At 43.9% G+C, this 21,909-nt stretch overlaps 1 protein-coding gene across 2 annotated transcripts in view; it reads left to right on the forward strand.

Moving 5' to 3' along the window:
* Positions 1-21,909, forward strand: part of LOC126192086 (mucin-5AC) — a 623,139-nt gene that overhangs the window by 347,382 nt on the left and 253,848 nt on the right. The gene's annotated exons all lie outside the window — the stretch shown is intronic.

The following is a 21,909-nucleotide window of genomic DNA, read 5'->3' on the forward strand; positions in this document are numbered from 1 at the left end:
GGGTGTACTGTCGGATGCAGTCGTCGAAGGTCCACGATATTTCGGTGAACAAACGTTTCGCCATAGTCAGGTAGTACTGATGGAATGAGACTTCTGCAGAGCGTTCCCGGTGTATTGAAGAAAGTCTTGGCCAACACGAACAAATTTTGGGACTCAGTTTTTAAAGGAGCTATTGAAATACGTGTGACGGATAATTTAATAAACTGGGACACGGGTTTTCAACTAAGCAAGGCATGTAAGCCAGTACTTAGCTCAAAGAGAACCGTAACATCCGCACGCAAGATGGAGTGACGCGGACGGCGACCGGCAGACAAGTGATGCTCTCACCCCTAGCGCCATAGCCGCATGTCCCCCCCCCTCCCCCCCCCCCCCCCCACACACACACACCGAGCGCTGCGCTGAGTCTGCGAGGCCGGAACACTGGGCCCGCAGGTATATAAGGTAAAGAAACATTCACGCTCTCTCAGCGCGATTCGTCACGTACTAGCGATAAAAAATTTCGTTCTTCGTATATTTCCGGCAGTAAATAGACGTTAAAGATGGGCAATCTGGCGACATGATAATCACATGTACGGTTACTATCCCTGTCAGCATATAGCAGTCGTGCTGTGCAGTTGGTGCAGTGGATAGCGTTTTGGGTTAGCATGCAAGAGGTCGAGGGTTTTATTCTGGATCGAGGCGTATTTGTTTTTATTTGCCAGTTTCATTCTGTTACATAATATTGTAGTACTTAACCGTTTCTTAAACCTCATGTTTCCAATATTTACATAGTACATGTTTGGAAATTATTTACAAAGGACATTGCTACCCTTACAGGTGATGTAAGGCAATAACGAAATGTAACGTGATCATGGCAAGAATAGTAGGTGGTACTAATCGATGGGACCATTGGAGGAGGGTACACAGAACACAGGTTTTGAATCTAGTAGATGCAGTGGTGTGAAATAATTCGCGTCCACGACGTGTAAAGGGCTTCTGTAAAAGCTGACCAGTGAAAATGATTGTACTGTATTCGTGGTATGTAAGAGCAAATGTTTGTAGAAGACCGACTGTAATCGCTGTAGGGCGACTAAGACACCAGATACCGTAGCACGCAGACTACATTTAGCAAACAAAAACGACTACTCCTCGATCCACAATCATACCCTTGACCTCGTGCATGCTAACCCAAAATGCTAGAGACACTGCACTAATTGAACAGCATTACTGCTGTATGCTGACAGATGTTACCCTGCAAGTGATTACATTGTTGCCAGATGTCGATCTTTAACGTCCATGTACTGCCCGAACTTTGCACGGGACGAAATATTTAGAGACATGTTTTATTGCTAGTATGTGAGGAATCGCGCGGCAAAATCAGAGTGCGCGAGTTTTTCTACGCCTTGTATTGCCGGGAGCGCACCGCCGACCCCTCATTCCGTCAGTACCACCAGATTATTGGGTTGTTCGCCTAAATGCCGTGGATCTTCGACTGTTACATCTGGCAGTACACCCGAGAACCACTGGGAAAGTCTCATATCTCATAATTCTGTATTATCTGTTTGTACATCTGGATCAGAATAACAAAGGGACGGAAACGTGCGCTGTTGGTGGTTTACTTGTACACAAACGCCCAGTATGCAACAACTGTGCAATTAATTATTGAGTTCTGTCGTACATTTCGTCTTAAACTAGAGTACTGAAATCGCGTTTTGCTGTCAAAAAAATAAAACGCACAACGAAAATTAGTCAAAGCAATCTCTTTAGTGGCGGCAGTTGTCGCACGCAAAGCAATATGACAATGGCGAACAAAACACTTTGTTGTTCTGATAATAAACTCAAGGTGCGAATGGAATAAGACTCCATAACCATAAAACGCCGAAAAGTTGTATCCTGTAACTACAACGTCAGTTAATCACAAATGGACTCACTCAACTCATACAAACAGCTGAGTGTAACAATTTCAAGGAAAGGAGACTACTGAACCTACAAATCACTTGTGCGATCCAGATATTGCTCAAGTGTGTGAGGCGCATATCAGATAGGAGTAACAGCGAATATTGGAGTACACAGTGAAGGGAGGCTGTAGTGATCACAAGTTTGCTTGACTCAGCCTTTCCAATTAGGCGGCTCAATGTGCCGTTCGGGGTCTCCCAGCCATTCGAGCCCTGCGATTTTACTTTACAGGCAAACCATGGCAGCCCTTTCCAAAAGCAAACGGCGAATCAGTGAATGATACTGCACTGTTTCACTCTCAACGAAATCTTATGAAGATACTACCAAATCCAAGGTGACCTCTGAATCAGTGTAAGTTCTTGTTTTAACGCCCCTGTAACAGAAGTCAGCACAAGTCAGTAAAAGCAAATTGTGTTTGCAGTGACACCTGCCGACAACCGCGGTCACTTATTGAGTCGCTACCTGGTTTGAGATGTTTGTTTCTGCAGCTGGGAAATTGGACGCATACCAGGAATTTGTAAGGGCTATTGAAGAACAATATCCTGTATGTATAAACTTTGTGGCAGTTATAAGTACATATACGAAGGCGGCGCAGTAGTGCTGCGTCGATTGGGTGACACGTCGCGGCGGCGGTGGCACGGGCAAAGAGTGGGCTGCCCACTGCCGCGGGGGAGTGAGCTGGCTGTTGGCGGCGAGCCGTCACGCAAGCGACTGCCGGAGCGTGACCGGCGAGATAATGAGCAGCTGACCGGATGTCTTCACGCGGCCGCTTCCTGCCGCCACCGGCACCACCACTTCACGTTCCTTTGTCAACGCGACAGCATTCTGTAGCTCAGACAACTCCGTCCAAGCAACTAGTGACACCTTGTAGCTCCGCTCCACCAAACTCTTTGTCCTTCAATTCCTTGATTCGCCCATTACATCTCCTGTTCAGTGTGAGCTCTGCGAAAGCGTGAAAAAGTAAAAAATTATTTCGTATATTGTCAGGAGGCTTTCGTGATAGAGGCGCCCACGCCCTTGAGTGGGAAATTTCTACTCTCGTTAGAACCGACTCTATAAAAAAACCGCCGGCCGCTGTGGTCGAGCGGTTATAACGCTTCAGTCCGCAATCGCGGGCATGGGGGCGTGTGTTGTCCTTAGCGTAAGTTAGTTTAATTAGTTTGTAAGCCTAGGGAGCGATGGCCTTAGCAGTTTCGTCCCATAGCCCTTACCACAAATTTCCAATTTTTACCTACTTTGTAAAGCACTGCCGTCAGTATGACAGACATGAGTTCTTGACCTTCGAAGAACCACACGCTTTCCACGTCACGGCTATGATGTTATATCGGAACCAGTACCATAAATAAATATTTGTGTAAAATTTAATATCTTTGGTTGATTTTGTTATGTAAACCGAAACATATCAATGTCGGATGAACATTCACTGAAGTTCTTTCGCCAAGTAAACCCATTCAAAAGATTTTTCGTTTTAGAAAATGGTTATGGTATTCCATTTTTTACAAACAACTGAGCACGGTGGCGCATTAGTTAAGGCAATGGATTCGTGGCCGAAAGTAGCTGTGTTCAAACATCGTTCTGACAACTCAGATTAAAGGGTTCACGGTTCCCCCAGTTCGTCTTAGGCAAATGCAGGGATTGGTCTTCTGAAAAATCTCTGTCGTGTATCACTTTTCGTCGACGGGACGTTAAACCCTAATCTCTTTACACTTGACTCGTGAGTGGTAGATTCAGAATGTCCGTCGTCTAAACGTAAATCAATCTATTTATTTATTTATTTATTTATTTTATTTAATTAATTATTTTTTTGCTAAATTGCATTTTTAGACTTCGGTTTCAACTTTTTAATACACTGTTCTCTTTCATTTTATATTTTGTGCCGTCGCTACATTACGAAACTTTCAGTTAATATAAGAATACACATAAAACTAAGAAATACTGCGTAAATTTGCCTAATATAATTATACAAATTGTGTACAGGGTTGCTTTTTAATACACTGTTCTCTTTCATTTTATATTTTGTGCCGTCGTTACATTACGAAACTTTCAGTTAATATAAGAATACACATAAAACTAAGAAATACTGCGTAAATTTGCCTAATATAATTATACAAATTGTGTACAGGGTTGCTTTTTGTAGGGGAGAAAACAAACAACTCAGTATTTCTGTGTTATATGATCTGCATCTTATATTTTTGGTCGCAATGCAAATGCCGACTTTACGAGCTTGTCCTGGAACAAAAAATGGAAGACTGCTCACAGACACCAAAGTACACCTGCATCACGCGTTTAAGCGACCTACTCCATAATACAATCGTGGAATCTTCACAGTCGAGCCATTTAATTTGTAAGAGTGGACGCGTAAAGAGCTCTGTAGTGATCACGTTTGTTGTCTGCAGTGGATGTCGAACCAACTGAAACCCATTTTACACCTGCCGTACGATTTCCGACTTTGCACCAGGTTGCAGAAATTACCTTGATAGTACGAAACGTTCACACAATCGCTATCCGGCCTTACGTACGACAACTCAAAAGCGGCACAATCGCGTTTGGATATCAGGATGCACTGCCTCAATCCCACGTGTCGAACGCGTTGATCTGCAGCTGAGAACATCATAATACCCAGAAAAAAAGGGAAATTGCAAAATACGGAAACAGCCTCATGGAACCGTGAAGAAACAGCCGATCGGTGTAAACTCCGACGTTAACTTGCTCGGGGAAGGCATTGCGTTGTCTGTTCTCATTTGCGACAAGTTCAACGTTGGATTCTGCTTTCTTCAGGGTAGTAGTTTATTTCATACTATTACACAGAGAAATATCAGCTCATTTTAGTGTCGCTATTGTAGCAGACCAACATGAGCACAACAATTTTCTTTGGCCCGTCACAACGAGCTCATGTCGACGGCTGTTGCTTGTATTACGTTTTAGACTAGTTTTATCCTCAGCAAATGCTACTAAATATTGCTGTTTCACTGACAAATTTTGCTCTGTCTTACTCTGACACGCAATTGTTATCAGTATCTATTTTTTGTTCAAAGTTTATTATAAAGTGATTTTAGTGGTAAAAAATTTGATGGTCCGTATGTTAGCGTACGTATTTAATCTTATCCCACTGAAGTCAGCACAGGTTCTAGGCCGTTAGTCTGTAACAGTCTAAAGTTCTTTTTTTATATAAGATGAATTTTCGCTAGGTGTGTTCTTTCACTTCAACACTAAAATAGTTGGTATTACTACCCAGAAAGGAAAGACGTTTTATTATTGACTTTTAAGGTAAATTCATAGTGAAGTTTACACTTAGTCTTTTCCTCAAAATGGTTTGCCTTTAATAAAAGCAGTCATCAACATCAGTGGTTCCCAACTTTTTATACCTGGTGCCCCACTTTGCCACTCCAGAGTACCTCATCCCTCACTCCCATGTTTGTTTATTTTATTTGTTTATTTTTCTACTTCTTTCGAAAAACGTTATTTGACACTCTACAGTGCGCACTTCCGTAAAAGAGGGCTAACAGATGCAGAATAATACAGAACTATAGTAGTTCAAAGGACTTGGTAGTATGGATTTGCTTTTTTCTGAACTGTCTTCTTAAAGTACATTGAGGATTCTTGCGCTTACTAAATGCGACAGCATATTTCATAAATACCATATCAGAGTTGTGTGTGGATTTTACGTTGACAGTTACCCCATTTGTGTAATAATGGCACACAGACAAATTGCTGGCTATAAAGAAATGGTATGAAGATGTGTTCATAGGCCTGAAAGCCAACAGCAAACAGTGGCAGAAATATGAGCGTGCTTAAACCGCTAGATGATCCTTTCCTTGGCTATACTGCAGCACTGGTTGTTAAATTAGTAGAAAATTAGGGCCTTTAGTCGCTGTATCTTCTATTTTCGAGATTGGTAAGAATTCCTCACATGGAGTTCTTAACAATTACAAGAAGGCCATGTTGCAACAGCCGTAGAAATATCTTGAGCGCAACATTTTTTTAACAGTCTGCCACCACTATAGGAGATTCTGTGTATCTCGATAAAACGGAAATTGTAATCTGAAGAATCTCAGGAATAATGGTGTTAACGCTTATTGCAAGTTATGCTAAGCAACTGAAAACATCAAGGGATTTAGCAGCATTAAACTTCAGTACTTCCATTTCGCTTGACTGTTGTATATCAGTTTATTGTTAACATAATAATTCTGTATTAATTTTTTGATCAGTTTGGTATTCAAATATTTTGCAACGGTGCTATAAGCGTGATCGAAGCTCATGGAAGTGGACCACATACACAACGTCAAAGCGTGGTGTGCTATACGTGTAAATGGACTCGAAATTTTGTTCACTCGAGCTGAAGTTTAATTTGCTCTTGAGAATATCGATACCATAAGTGTATGGAGACTTACTTCCATTCTCAGTTCGAAATTAAGACAGCTCTAAAATAATAGACGCTGTAGCTGATACTGCCATGTAGCCGGAACTTAAGTTTCCAAGGTGATATTTAGAGTCGGAAGAAAACTGTCAGCAAAACCGCCATGGTTTACGTTACCTAGGTGAAGAAAGACCACCGGTTGAACATAAAATCACAGCGTTTGGCCGTTGACTAACGTAGCCGAGGGCCGTCGGTGTTGGGTTGGGCCAACGGGTCCAGAGGAATGCGAAGTTCCCACGGGACAGGTCGCACTGCCCACGCGCTGCTGCTGTTTGCCCAGGTGCGCCGCTAAACATTCGCCGTTTGTACGACTCATCCTTGACCTTGGTGTCTCGGTTAAACGTTTGTAATTGTGCTGGAGGGCTCTTCCACAACTCCAGGACAGGTGGCTGACGTCTTCTGGGAGAAGGCAGCGCTGAACGAGCCATTACACACTCAGTGCAGTCTCTTCCTCCAAGTTAACATGTTCCGTTGGACAACTTGTCAGTATTGTAGGATAAGAAGTGCTATCGTGGAAATGCAGTGAAGTGTCTGCAGACGTGCCACACTGAGTACGTATCAACTCTACGACATCGCTGATTGAGCAGGGAGGTGGTCACAAGTAAGAAACATGTATTTCATGTCTGATTTGACCTTGATACACATTAGCAGTTCGTAAAAGAAATTGGTTCAAGACGTTATCGCTTTTGATGTACAGTTCATCACCTAATGTAGCTTATGGTCACTTTATAACTATGTGAATTCACTATGTCGAAAGTCTGAGATTCGGCCTCGAAATTGAAACATTATTATCTTTTCAATCTACTCTTGTGATGAATGGCGCTTTGAAAAAAGGCAATTCTTGACGCAAAAGCGCCGTACCGATGTCATTTTGTTATTTCCGTTGAAGCGTAACGTGTTGCCATAACGGTGCAGGGTTCTGGTAAAATGCTTCATATGGGTAGCAGAATAATTCTTTGGTCAGTCCTCATCAGTTCATAAGTTCTCCTTCTCCAATATAATTCAGTATCTTAACTGTATAATAGCGTTCGCGAACCTTCTTTTATACTTAATTTTTATGTGATGTTGCCTGTCATGTAGGGAGGTGGATATTAAGAGCTCATCAAACTAGATTAGGCAAGAGTTTTGAAGGTGTAAGGTGATATGTCATTATCTTTGCGTTACCTCAGCTAACATAGAGTGAACATAGACGCTACTGAAAGACGTTTTTACTGCTCGCATTTATGTTGATGCATATTGTTCTCTGTGGTTATTATAGATTATGTATTATTGGGAAACACTTTCGTACATTTCTAAAGACACGAAGGTGCCCGCTTCTTCTTTTTCTTCTCCTCCTCCTCTCTCTCTCTCTCTCTCTCTCTCTCTCTCTCTCTCTCTCTCTCTCTCTCTCTCTGTTCCCTTATATATCACCATAGCCCTACAACGAAGGCCATCAAGACCGGCTGTCATCGTTGCTGGTGCAGCTTTTTGAAATGTGTTTAATTCGACGTAGGCTAATTTCTTACTCTCTTTAATGGGAATTCCAGGTGTAAGATTAGGGATTTCCGGCCGAAGTGGCCGAGCGGTTCTAGGCGCTTCAGTCTGGAACCGCGCGACCGCTACGGTCGCAGATTCGAATCCTGCCTCGGGCATGGGTGTGTGTGGTGTCCTTAGGTTAGTTAGTTCTAAGTTCTAGGGCAATGATGACCTAAGATGTTAAGTCCCATACTGCTCAGAGCCATTTGAACCATTTGATTAGGGATTAAGTCTGGAATAGAGGCAGTGGCAGCCTGGTCGCTTTCCCTCTACAGTCTTTATTGGCAACGCTTCAGATATACGTTAATATGGAGAGGAAAGTTCCGGGTAGGGTAAACAGTAAGAAGCGAGAAAACAGGTGATGTATAGGGAGTGGACAGAAATACGGAAGCTTCAAAAACACAAAACTTTACGATGCTTAATACGGTGTAGGAAAGCCTTTGGCTTTCAAAGTATCGGAATGGGTAAATAGAGGTCTTGTGTGGGTTTCAAGGGAATATTGTACCATTCTTCCTGCAAAATAGTGGTGAGTTCAGGTAATGATGATGGAAATGGATAGCGATCAAACCCCGTTCTCTGCGTGGCAAACCACAAAGGATCAGTAACTTTGCAATATGATGACTGCGATGGCCAGGGGGGATGAGACAAATCATCCCCTACTCACAAAACCAGACGTGGACTCTGCGATTTGTGTGAACTAGTTCCTGTCGTCGTGGAACACAGCATAACCATTGGCGAACAAACATTTACCAAGGGATCAGCCAAAATGCTCACATAATCCTGGGTAGTAACATGACCTCGCAGAGCAGTCATGAGGTCCATGGAATACATGATAGGGCTGCCCAAATAATCACTGAATGCATGACGTGTTTCACTCTTGGGACGTAAACTCGGCGAAAAATTGGAAACAGTATGCAACAAGACTCATCTGACCAAATAACTTTCTTCCATTGTTCCACAGTTCTGGTTTTATTCCAGAATTTGAAACACGAACAGCTGCTAGCATGAGTTTCTTAGAAGTAGATACCTTAGGGGTTGCGAAGCAACTCAAATCGCTTGATACGGGCAAGTCTTCAGGCCTCCGCCCGGCCACGCCAACTCCGAACTTAAAATATTTTCAGGGCGGCACAATCCACCCGTTACCTCACACTGTATACGGTATAAATTTCGAGACCGTGCCTCTTGAAACATTAAACACTTATGGAAGTACCGACCTAACAAGCACCAACAATTTGCCCATATCCGAATTCATGTAGCTCTGACATAATACATTCACAACTACACAGAGCACTGTTCTGACGACGACTAACACCTGCAAAGTATTGAGGACACTGCACTGGTGCCGTTCGTGGTCAAACGCAACAATGCAACCAGCAGGCTTGTCTAGCATCTGCGTTATGTTCACGAGTGCATTTGTCACGGTGATTCCATATTTTTGTCCAACCACTGTATGAAGTGCCAAAATTGAAACCACTTGATATTCTTCGATGTTTATTCATAGAGTGTCAGATTATAAATAAGTGCCTTGTACCATTGCCACAGTTGATCTTTCTCCTAATTATTTGGATTGAAGGTTATGTTGACAAATCAGCCTGTAACTTTGCGAGAGGAAAGTTTGGACAGCAATAATTCGGTTGAGAGTTGGCGAAGCTACTGAATTATGTCACGACTTGCAGTTCGTGAACAGTTTCAAGTAGCCATTCAGAAAAAAATGTGATCGGAGGTTAGGGTGACTTTTATATCACTTTACATTGTGCTTTCAGCTATACAACGTTTACCAGACAACAATTTTTATTACGCTGATTACGTTGCGAACTAACCGGACTCTTTTTATATTGCGCATCCCGTGGCTATATTTACGTCGGTCTTTGAAACAACTGATTAAGTTCGTTCTTACGAGACACGCCTGTGTCGCGCTTTCTCACTACTAGTTGTTGACACACCCTTGCCTCATACCTCACCATGATTGTCGCAAACATTGACCTGAAAAACACTTAAGTAACGACACTGAATTTTTTTCTAGACTTTTATTGAGACGTGGCTTAATCCTGAGTCTTACTTACTTTCGAAGTTGAAGTCTGTGAACTTTGATGCTGTACTGTGTGATACTTCCAAGCACAGTGGTAAAGAGGTTCCACTATGAAAAGTCGAGAATAGGCGTTAAATTTCCAGTTACTGGGATTTTTCTCCAACGTACAACTTTAAATGCCAAGCCGCAATGTTTTGTCCTATAAATTGCGAGTAACAGGTACATTAAATGATAAATCTGTCGTTTTATGAGCTGGTGGCGTTCTGTGTACTTTCCGAAAGGAGTAGGCTAGTATCATGACGAGTTATCTTCAGGAATACGAACGCAATTCCGCACAAGTGAATCATTTATCACAATTGTGTAATGTACAGGTTACACTAAACAGCTGATATATCTAGTGAAGGGGACGTGCGTGTGGGTGGCCACACTCTCCCATGAGGTAATTCGCGGGAATTGCCTTTTCTTTAGCCCTTGTCCTGTAATTCTGCTGCTGAGAGCCAGATGTCTGCTGTCCTATGACCTCCTACACCTGTGCACTGTGTCGCTTGCCCTTGCTGTGTTGGCGCTTAACATCGATAGTTTCAGGGCTTCTACTCCGCCCACTCACTCATGTGTCCCCGCGCCGCCGGTGAATCGTCGAACAGTTTCCGCGACCTACTGTAACCAGCCCAGCAGTGGTTGCGACGCGCCTGGACCCGGCTGTTGTCACAGCGCCAGCTGTGCCACTGTTTGCCTTGGTTGGGGCGCGCCCGAAGGCAGAAACTTGCCGACGGTTCGCGAGGCGCCGTATGCCCTCGGGCTGGAGCAGCTTTCTACACCTCGTTGAAGCTGGCGGCCTGCGCGCGAACCCGGAACCTTCGTAACGCGACGAGCCACCGCCCCGCGCCACCGTGATGGTCGGACCGATATGGCCGACACCTGCGAGATGTCTTACGTAACAGCGTGAAAGGGGGCGCAGCCGAGCGGCTGCGGACGTGTGCGGCCGCTAAAGCAGGCGAGATAAAGCGCTGCCGCCGCGCGTTTGTGCTCTGACTTCCTGCCCTGTCTAACGGAGTCGACAGACCGGATCGGTCACTCTAGCATCCCGCGCACTGATCCACAAGGACTCCTGCCAATAACGTACAGTCCCAAGTCTCAACGTGACTTGCTCTCATTTATTTTCTTTCCGACTATCATCTACAGGGTGTTACAAAAAGGTACGGTCAAACTTTCAGGAAACATTCCTCACACACAAATAAAGAAAAGATGTTATGTGGACATGTGTCCGGAAACGCTTAATTTCCATTTTAGAGCTCATTTCATTTTAGTTTCGTCAGTATGTACTGTACTTCTTCGGTTCACCCCCAGTTGGCCCAATTGAAGGAAGAAAATGTTGACTTCGGTGCTTGTGTTGACATGCGACTCATTGCTCTACAGTACTAGCATCTAGCACATCAGTACGTAGCATCAACAGGTTAGTGTTCATCACGAACGTGGTTTTGCAGTCAGTGCAATGTTTACAAATGCGGAGTTGACAGATGCCCATTTGATGTATGGATTAGAACGGAACAATAGCCGTGGCGCGGTACGTTTGTATCGAGACAGATTTCTAGAACGAAGGTGTCCCGACAGGAAGACGTTCGAAGCAATTGATCGGTGTCTTAGGGAGCACGGAACATTCCAGCCTATGACACGCGACTGGGGAAGACCTAGAACGACGAGGACACCTGCAATGGACGAGGTAATTCTTCCTGCAGTTGACGATAACCCTAATGTCAGCGTCAGAGAAGTTGCTGCTGTACAAGGTAACGTTGACCACGTCATTGTATGGAGAGTGCTACGGGAGAACCAGTTGTTTCCGTACCATGTAGAGCGTGTGCAGGCACTATCAGCAGCTGATTGGCCTCCACGGGTACACTTCTGCGAATGGTTCATCCAACACTGTGTCAATCGTCATTTCAGTGCAAATGTTCTCTTTACGGATGAGGCTTCATTCCAACCTGATCAAATTGTAAATTTTCACAATCAACATGTGTGGGCTGACGAGAATCCGCACGCAATTGTGCAATCACGTCATCAACACAGATTTTCTGTGAACGTTTGGGCAGGCATTGTTGGTGATGTCTTGATTGGGCCCCATGTTCTTCCACCTACGTTCAATGGAGCACGTTATCATGATTTCATACGGGATACTCTACCCGTGATGCTGAAACATGTGCCTTTACAAGTACGACACAACATGTGGTTCATGCACGATGGAGCTCGTGCACATTTCAGTCGAAGTGTTCGTACGCTTCTCAACAACAGATTCAGTGACCGATGGATTGGTAGAGGCGGACCAATTCCATGGCCTCCACGCTCTCCTGATCTCAACCCTCTTGACTTTCATGTATGGGGGCATTTGAAAGCTCTTGTCTACGCAACCCCGGTACCAAATGTAGAGACTCTTCGTGCTCGTATTGTGGACGGCTGTGATACAATACGCCATTCTCCAGGGCTGCATGAGCCCATCAGGGATTCCATGCGACGGAGGGTGGATGCATGTATCCTCGAGACGGAGGACATTTTGAACATTTCCTGTAACAAAGTGTTTGAAGTCACGCTGGTACGTTCTGTTGCTGTGTGTTTCCTTTCCATGATTAATGTGATTTGAAGAGAAGTAATAAAATGAGCTCTAACATGGAAAGTAAGCGTTTCCGGACACATGTCCACGTAACATATTTTCTTTCTTTGTGTGTGAGGAATGTTTCCTGAAAGTTTGGCCGTACCTTTTTGTAACACCCTGTATATCTACAGGCTGTCCAAACCTTTTGGGGCAAATTGAAACAGGTGGTAGTGGCTCCCCAACTGATTATATTGATATAGGGAACCAGTGATCGGAAATGCATAGTTTTGGTGTTATGGACATACACAGCATACACCGCATAATATCAGTGTAGCTCATGGTAATTGTTCAAAGCGACGACCGCTAATCTCAGTGCGTGTATTTCAACGGCGCATACAGTTTTGTCGCATTCTCTTAAGTTGCCTGGGTGTCTGTTGAACACTAGAACAGGCAGTCGGTGATAACAGCGTACGCCTCTGGCCACCAGACAGACATACTTTACACAAAGTAGCTCATAGCACTTGCGTCATGTGACGACCGCATGTGCGGCTGGTCCCGGCGGAGGTTGGAGTCCTCCCTCGGGCATGGGTGTGTGTGTTTGTCCTTAGGATAATTTGGGTTGGGTTGTTTTGGGGGAAGAGACCAAACAGCGAGGTCATCGGTCTCATCAGTTTAGGGAAGCATGGGGAAGGAAGTCGGCCGTGCCCTTTCAAAGGAACCATCCCGGCATTTGCCTGGAGCGATTTAGGGAAATCACGGAAAACCTAAATCAGGATGGCCGGACGCGGGATTGAACCGTCGTTCTCCCGAATGCGAGTCCAGTGTCTAACCACTGTGCCACCTCGCTCGGTAGGATAATTTAGGTTAAGTAGTGTGTAAGCTTAGGGACTGATGACCTTAGCAGTTTAGTCCCATAAGATTTCACACACATTTGAACATTTTTGACGACCGCATGCTTTGCACGGGCGCATTAACCGTTGCCGCACTCTCACCACTATCCCTGTTGTCAGCAGTTCATTGCATCAGACAGCTAGTGATGTGACCATGATGAGGCGTATCACTATGTACAGTGAATGACCCGTAGTCAAAGATGGAACATTATTCGTCACGAGAGTTGGTAGACAAGCTTTTAATGTACGGTGCGGCATGATGTAGTGCCCGTAAAGCAGCACGAACGTAAGGAGAACGCTTTCCCAACAGGCATCATCCTAAATGGAAGAAAGCTACTTCCGTGGATACCAACTTAGAGACAAGGGCTCGTTCATGTCACACAGAGCCGGCCAAGATTCCCGCCAGAGACGTATCCAAACACCAGACTTTGAAGAGATGATGTTGGATCTTGTGGCCGACCACCGAGCAGTAAGCTCTCGCAAATACGTCCGTGAAACGCACACTTCTAATGACGCAGTGTGGAGATAGCTGGTGGAACAGGTGTTACATACCTATAGTAAAGAACGCGTCCAAGCACTGGGACCAGTGGATTTCGAGCCCCGCGCTCACTTCTGTGAATGGATTATCCACAGCAACTCTGTTGTGCCGAACTACTTACAGTTTGTACACTTGATGGAACCTGATTCACCCTTGATGGTGTTTTCAACAGCCGCAACAGCCTTGTCTGGAGTGAGGACAATTTTCACTTCAAAAACCTTGCTCGGCAGATAATTGTCAGAGGCATATGGAACAATGCTTTTGTATTTTATCATTTTGTACTCAACATCTTCGTCCTCAGAACTGTTACGTTGACTACTCATATCCTCTGCACGTTGTGTCCTGTCGTTCTTGATAAGTAGTAATATTTTTCTCCCTTTTGTAAGTTTCCTTATAGCACGAGCTGTTATAGCGTTATGATAATCGATGTCCTCTACGTTAACAAATTCGAAAATTCTAGGTCTGAATTCGCTCTGTTTTCGGACGAGACATTGAGAATAAGGTCGCATGAATACCCGTCTCTGTCATAATTTCTTTTATTTCATATTTGTGTGTGTGTGTGTATCAGGAACCAAGACATTTATCATATATGAAAGTACGAGTATTTACCCATCACAACGCAACCTCTGTACAGTTTGTCATCCAGGAAGTGACGATCCCTCCACGAGCGTATGCTTTGATACGCCTACTATTCTAAAAAGATGGAAAGGTGATTAGGGTTTAATAACCGATTGATAAGGTCATTAGAGACGGAACACAAACTGGGATTGGGGAAGGAAATCAGACGTGCCTTGCTTCAGGAAAGTGATTTAGGTTGAACACGGATAGATTTTAAACCTGGATCGCGGTTTGATGCTATACGCGAACATTGTGTTATGTACTGGCCCCAGCTTTGCCGCGGTCTTCTATTATCACCATAAAACAACAATAAAAACATGATCCGGTACTACATATACACAAACCACAATCTCCTGTAACTGACTTAAAGGAAGCGCAAAATTCGTCAGCTACAGTATACACAGGATAGATACTGGGTGTCAATTATTGAACTGTATGAAAAAACGTAAATTAGTTGCAAACTACGGCGTACATACATTTTGTTCGACATGTTCGATATGGCTTCTGTCATTGACGACGATGTGGCGTAGACGAATAGCGAAATTCTGCATGACCCACTGAAGTGTCGGAACATCGATGCTGTCGATGACCGCCAGAATGGCTGTTTTCAGCTCAGCAATGGTTTTGGGCCTATTGCTGTACACCTTGTCTTTAATATAACGCCACAAAAAGGAGCCGCATGTTTTCAGATCCGGAGAATATGTCGGCCAATCGAGACCCATGTCAGTGCCAGAATGCGGTCCCCAAAGTGCTCCTCCAGGACATCAAACATTTTCCTTCTTCGATGGGGTCGAGCTCCATCGTGCATGAACCACGTCTTGTCGAAATCAGGGTCACTTTGGATAATGGGGATAAAATCATCTTCCAAAGCCTTCACGTATCGTTCGGTAGTCACCGTGCCATCAAGGAATATCGTACCAGTTATTGCATGATTGGACATTGCACACCACACAGTCACCAGTTGAGGGTGAAGAGACTTCTCGATCGCGAAATGCACCAATTTTGCTTATTTACGAACCCATCCAAATGAAAGTGGGCTTCGTCGCTGAACTAAACCATACATCCCTATCATGCCCGGCGGCCAACCGTGCGGTTTGAATGTCCAAAGCAAACCGTTCAGAAGTTATGGCGATTTAGGAGAGCATTTATTGCCGTCCAGTTTTGATCACAGCAACTTCTCGAGGAAGATTAACGCTCATTGGCTATTGGGGGTTAATGTGCGAATTCCTAACGTTCCAAACTGCTGAGGTCATCGGTCCCTGGACTTACACACTACTTTAACTAACTTATGCTAAGAACAATACACACACACACACACACACACACACACACACACCCATGCCCGAGGGAGGACTCGAACCTCGGGCGAGAGTGGCCGCGCAGTCCGTGACAAGGTGCCTCAAACAGCACGCCACTCCGCGCGGCTGTTGGGGGTTAGGAGAGGGGGATGCGCAAAAGCGTGCTGTCTTCCAACTTGACGCGCACGACAGAAAGGCTTGCTACACCGTGACCCACGTGTTAACAAAGAACGAAATTAGCACTTGCTTAGATATCAATCGTAAGGTGCGATTCACATATTATTCTTCGTAATTATACTTTATTAGGGTGTAGTGACATAGTGCTTCATATTACTTACGGTGACATGCAGATTGCAAGATTTCGTGCAGTGATACGGAGTAATCCTCTAGCGTGACGACTGTTCATCGTACCGTATATTTAAGCCGTTAACCCATATTCGTACTCCCCCTCCTGCTGTCATGGACAATCCAATAACCAAACAAATTGTGAAATTATCAGACCCGTACTACTCACTATTGGCGCTAATGGAACGCGGAGGTGGGTAACGTCTGCAAAACGACTCTAACGGTATTGTCTGGAAAATGTTTTCCTGGTATTCCCTAAGACCGTTACTTTATGTCGAAGCACTGTTGTGTGATCCGTGTCAGAAATCACACTAACGCATATGTAAGTATTCTTTTCGATGAGGAGACGGTTATATGTGCCCAAAAATGTCCGTAAGAGCGCGTTACAGAACTTACATCATTTTTGACTTTATTTCACCGCGCATACTTCACCTCTCGTGGGAGACATTGCAGACAGCGTGTTTCCAAATCTATGTGGAGATCTATCAGGACATGCCTAAATCATCCCAGGTGAAGTAGCTGTTGTGTCTGCTGCAGTCTTTGAGCTCTCTGATGCTACAATGTCGCTGTAATCATCTTCATGAATAAAGGTATAATGTTATCTCCCCTGTCTAGTAGTAGAAAGTACTGCAAACATAGGTCATTATACGAGTGCAATCTGGACTCAGTGTTAAACTCTTCTGGCATACGTGAGGCGTCTGACTTGTACCTAGTACGCTTCTGCTCACTCGTCTTATGAGAACATGTGCAGCGTAAATTGTCTCATCAGCATAAACCGCTGTGGGACAGATGGCTGGTCGTACCAGTCTAACCTGTCGCTTCACGTATGTTGGCGTCTTTCCAGATGTTTACAGCTTGGGTAGTTACGAAACGAGTCATAGGCATTCCTCGCCGCGTTTCGGAATTCCCTGACCTCTGGAAGTTATGGTCACCGAAAGACAATTGTTTAGCTGACTCCACGATATTTTAATTAGCATTGATTACTACTGACGCGAAGGTCTTAGTTGCGATTCTCGATGACGACTTCGTGTTTTATTTAAAACGGTAAAAAAGGTAGCCATGTAGGTATCTGATGCCAAACGAAAAGATACTGGAGTAAATCCGCAGAGAAATTGACACGCAAATAACCATACTGGCATCATCAGATTGAAAGATACAGCACCAGATTCAGAGTCTTGCGACGTTTGCTTTCTGTCAACTCTTATCACTTTGCCGGCCGTGGTGACCGAACGGTTCTAGGCGCTACAGTCTGGAAACGCGCGACCGTTACGGTCGTAGGTTCGAATCCTGCCTCGGGTATGGATGTGTGTGATGTCCTTAGGTTAGTTAGGTTTAAGTAGTTCTAAGCTCTAGGGGACTGATGACCTGAGAAGTTAAGTCCCATAGTGCTCAGACCCATTTGAACCATATTTTTATCCCTTGTTCTGCTCATTGTAATGTCCGACTTTATCAATAATGATTTATTTTGATTATGTTCTAAAATCTTACTCGCTAATCTTCCACGCAGCAGCCTAAGGTATTTTTATCCACCTGAAGCTTTTATCATTTCTGTAGTGTAAATTACGTGTGTGCCGTCGTCTAATACAACCCCCTCCTCCTGTTATTTCAGCACCAAACGCTTCTAACTATTAGTACAATAGACAGCTGAGGAGACCGTAGCGGGGAATGAGGTGGTACCAGTGGTTAATGTTACTGGCTGTCCTAAGAAATTGTCGTAATTGTTATGTTTCATGGTCCATCTTGGAAAACACGTCCACACACTGCTACTTCGATTTCAGCATGCTTTGTACACAGCCTTATGATGAAGGTAACTTTGCATTTAGCCGCAGACAATAAGTACTTTTGTTGTTGTCGTTTTCATCCGATGTGAGGTTTGATGCAGGTCTCTACGTAACTCGATCCTGTACAAGTCTCTTATTGCCGTAACGAGCATCCACTTGAGCCTTCTTACTGTCTTGATCCCTTGTTCTCAATCTACGATATTTGCCAGCCACTCTCGGTCTTGCCAAATTGACGTTTCCTTGATGTCGGAGGATGATCAAACCGATTCCTTGTTTTAGTCAAGTTACGCAACAAATTTTATTTCTCCCTAATTAGATTCAGTAGGTAGTCATTAATTACTACATCTACCAATCTAATCATCAGAATTCTTCTGTAGCACTGTATTTCGAAAGGTTCTGTTATTTTCTTGTCTGAAACTACGTACCAAATACATTAAAAAAGGATGAGATGGGGAAAACACAGGCCCACCTATTACCCCTTTAATTTCAGTACGCGTTGTACACAGCCTTATGATAATGGTAACTATGCGTTTCATCATTTTCCCAGTTCTAAAAAGAACTAAGGCTTGAGGCGATTTTCTATATGGAAGTTGCTATTAAAAAGTAAATCGCCCTGTGGACGACCAGATGTAAACAACGAGCTCTATGCCAAGTCTCGTGACGTTCAGTGCATCAAGTTCGTCGCAAAAGATAGATACGCGCGCCAACTTCGCCATCTCAGCGCAGAAGGCTACGCGTGGCATCCGACCGCACAGCTTGTGTGCAACAACCATACCACAGTCACGCCTATCCAAGATTAGAGTCCTTCTCACTTCCCCTTCGCACGAAACAAGCTTCCAAGAGGGGAAACTGTGTGCCTGACTCGGCCTTAGACTAGAACACACGAATTCGTGCACGTCTCGTCTAAGCCAATTTGAGGAATTCGTAGAACTTGCAAACGAGGATTGTAATAGGGAAGGCGAATGGTCGATTTCGGTTTATTGGAAAAATTTTAGGACAGTGTGCTTCTTTTGTAAAGGCGATCGCATATAAAACGTTAGTGCGACCTATTCTTGCGTATTGCACGAGTATTTGGCATCCGCACCAGGTAGGATTAAAGGAAGAGTTCGAAGCAATTCAGAGGCGAGCTGCTGTGTTTATTAAAGGTTCTGACAACACCGAACTGTTACAGTGATGCTTCGGGAACTCAAATGGGAACCCTGCAGCGAAGACGACGTTCTTTACGAGGAACACTGTTGAAAAACTTGAGAGAATCGGCATTTGAAGCTGACTGCAGAGCGACTCCAGTACCGCCAACATACATTTCGCGCAAGGGCCACGACGATAAGCTACGAGAAATTAGGGTTCACACCGAGCCATATAGACAGTAGTTTCTCCCTCGCTCTATTTACGAGTGGAACAGGGAAGAAAATGACTGGTAGTGGACAGGGTACCCTCCACCGCGCACCGTACGGTGGCTTGCGGACAGTGTATGGAGATGTAGGCGATCTTAAAGAAAATCTTTGAATGTGCATATCCCCAATATTTATGAGAGGCCTGTGATGTCCGAAAGTATCAAAATGGCTCTGAGCACTATGGGACTTCACATCTGTGGTCATCAGTCCCCTAGAACTGCGAACTACTTAAACCTAACTAACCTAAGGACATCACACACGTCCATACTCGAGGCAGGATTCGAACCTGCGACCGTAGCGGTCACGCGATTCCAGACTGAAGCGCCTAGAACCGCACGGCCACACCGGCCGGCTCCGAAAGTATCAGAAACAGTTCTATGGTTCCAGAACCTACTTCGTACTCTCTACGAGCTTCATATGTCACTGAATATCAACAACCGACTGTTTTTTTTAATAAGTATTGCAGTACACCTTTCACTGCTTGATCAAAAACTAAGACTTATTTGTACTTTTTGCGACCAGAGACCGATGTACCGGCTTGAATGAAACGATCACCTTTACGATCATTGCGCGACTATCTGAGTTACATTGTGATTATTGTCTAGCTAACTCTCCTTGTGAGTCGCTGTTGGAACTTTTCATGCACAGAAAAGCGGTTAACGACTCCCAAGATTCTTTGACTACCACATTGGTTCACTAGATGGAATGGTTAATCGGTAGTGTTTGTTGTCTACTATTGCCGATCGTCCACTAGTTCACTCGTACCATGTGGCTGTACCAATTCAGTTTAATTCACTCGGTGACCATCCGTTAGGTTTGTTTTCTTTGTTATTTTCTGCTCTGTTTTAATTTGAACTTCTCTTTCTTGATCTGTGCCAAGAAAAGTTTTTAAAATATTCAATTATTTTACTTCTTGCTATGTAATATAACTGATATTTCGCAAAGAGTGACTTTGTGTTCCGATACTTAATTGGCTAGTGGGAGACATCTTATCATACATTTCTCACTTGATTTTAGACGGACTATGACACACTTCTAGTTGTTGTAGAACTTTTTTTATTCATATCCGTTTCTCTCTGAATTGTTTGTGAGATGCAGTACAATATCTCTTTTGATGTTATACAGTTATATGTGACGTGGCGCTTCTTAATTTAATGTGGGATATGACTTCTTTCTGTTGTCACCTTTAAGAAATACAGTAATTATATTTTATACTTGTAACTACTCGTGTTTAATGAGTTATGATGTAATTTGGCAGTAAGCTGTCATAGAAAATCGGGATGGGTCAGGTACCGATTACATTGTACATATAATCAACGAAATTTGAAGATCAATTATTATGCTTATTGTGACCTCGATTAATGGGAACATGGAAAAAAGAACCAGAGGGATCACGCAGATACGAACTCGCAGAAAGAGTAATGGAAACTAGAACTGTTGGTTTTTTTCCGTACCTATTATATGGGACTGCATAAAACTTCTGTTTCTTTTAGCTTCCGAAGAAAAGTTTCTAAATCACTATTTTATTTAGTTTTGTCTGTCCTTCATGTGTGCACTATTAAATCAGTTATTTTCTTTTTGTTACAGGTTGGTATACTGGCGTAAGCATTGCTACTACATCGCGTCAAGTAGTGAAAGGTATTTACGCAGTATATTAGCATCGGTGATGAACTAATGTACTAATTCACTCTGAAACATCGCGACATTCTCGTCCTTGACAGTTTAATTGGCTGTGCTTGGGATGAGAGGTCATGCTCACGAACGCTAGACTACTGTTTGCTTAAAACGGTAAACAGAGACCGGTAAACAAAGGTGCCGCGACTGGTTAAAGGTCAGCGAGGTCGCTGTAAACGGAAGGGAGTTAGCTAACCACAGCTGCGACCGCGAAAGCGCAAATACGGCGGAGGTCGCCGCAGACTGCAATTTCGCACTGCCTTCTCGCGAGGCATTTCGTGTTGTATATTTACAATAGTTATTTAATTGTGTTATTCAGCACAGTACGGTGAAATGTATTGCAGCTGTGAGACGCGTATGACACTTTCAAATAATTGCCATGCCGCGAAAGTGCTCATTTATATACGCTTAGCCTGTGCCCTTTGTTAAATGCTCTTTCCGTGTATCCCACTACCGGGAACGCATCTTGTACACTGAAAAAGTTGCAACAGCGATACAAGATCATAGGCGTCCGATAGTACAAAAGAACTCCCCTGTGTGACAACATTAATAAACTTTTTGTATCAACAGAAATATTGCAGCTATTTTATAAAAACAAAGTCTAGGACTTTCCATATAGCATAGATCCCCCTCCACTGATTTGTAAGCCGCGCGGGATTAGCCGAGCGGTCTGAGGCGCTGCAGTTATGGACTGTGCGGCTGGTCCTGGGGGAGGTTCGAGTCCTCCCTCGGACATGGGTGTGTGTATTTGTCCTTAGGATAATTTAGGTTAAGTAGTGTGTAATCTTAGGGACTGATGACCTTAGCAGTTAAGTCCCATAAGATTTCACACTCATTTGAACATTTTGAACTGATTTGTAAACACCAAAGAGATCGAAACTGAACTGTATC

Source organism: Schistocerca nitens, chromosome 1 (genome assembly GCF_023898315.1).
Source record: "Schistocerca nitens isolate TAMUIC-IGC-003100 chromosome 1, iqSchNite1.1, whole genome shotgun sequence".
In the NCBI taxonomy this organism is placed as follows: domain Eukaryota; kingdom Metazoa; phylum Arthropoda; class Insecta; order Orthoptera; family Acrididae; genus Schistocerca; species Schistocerca nitens.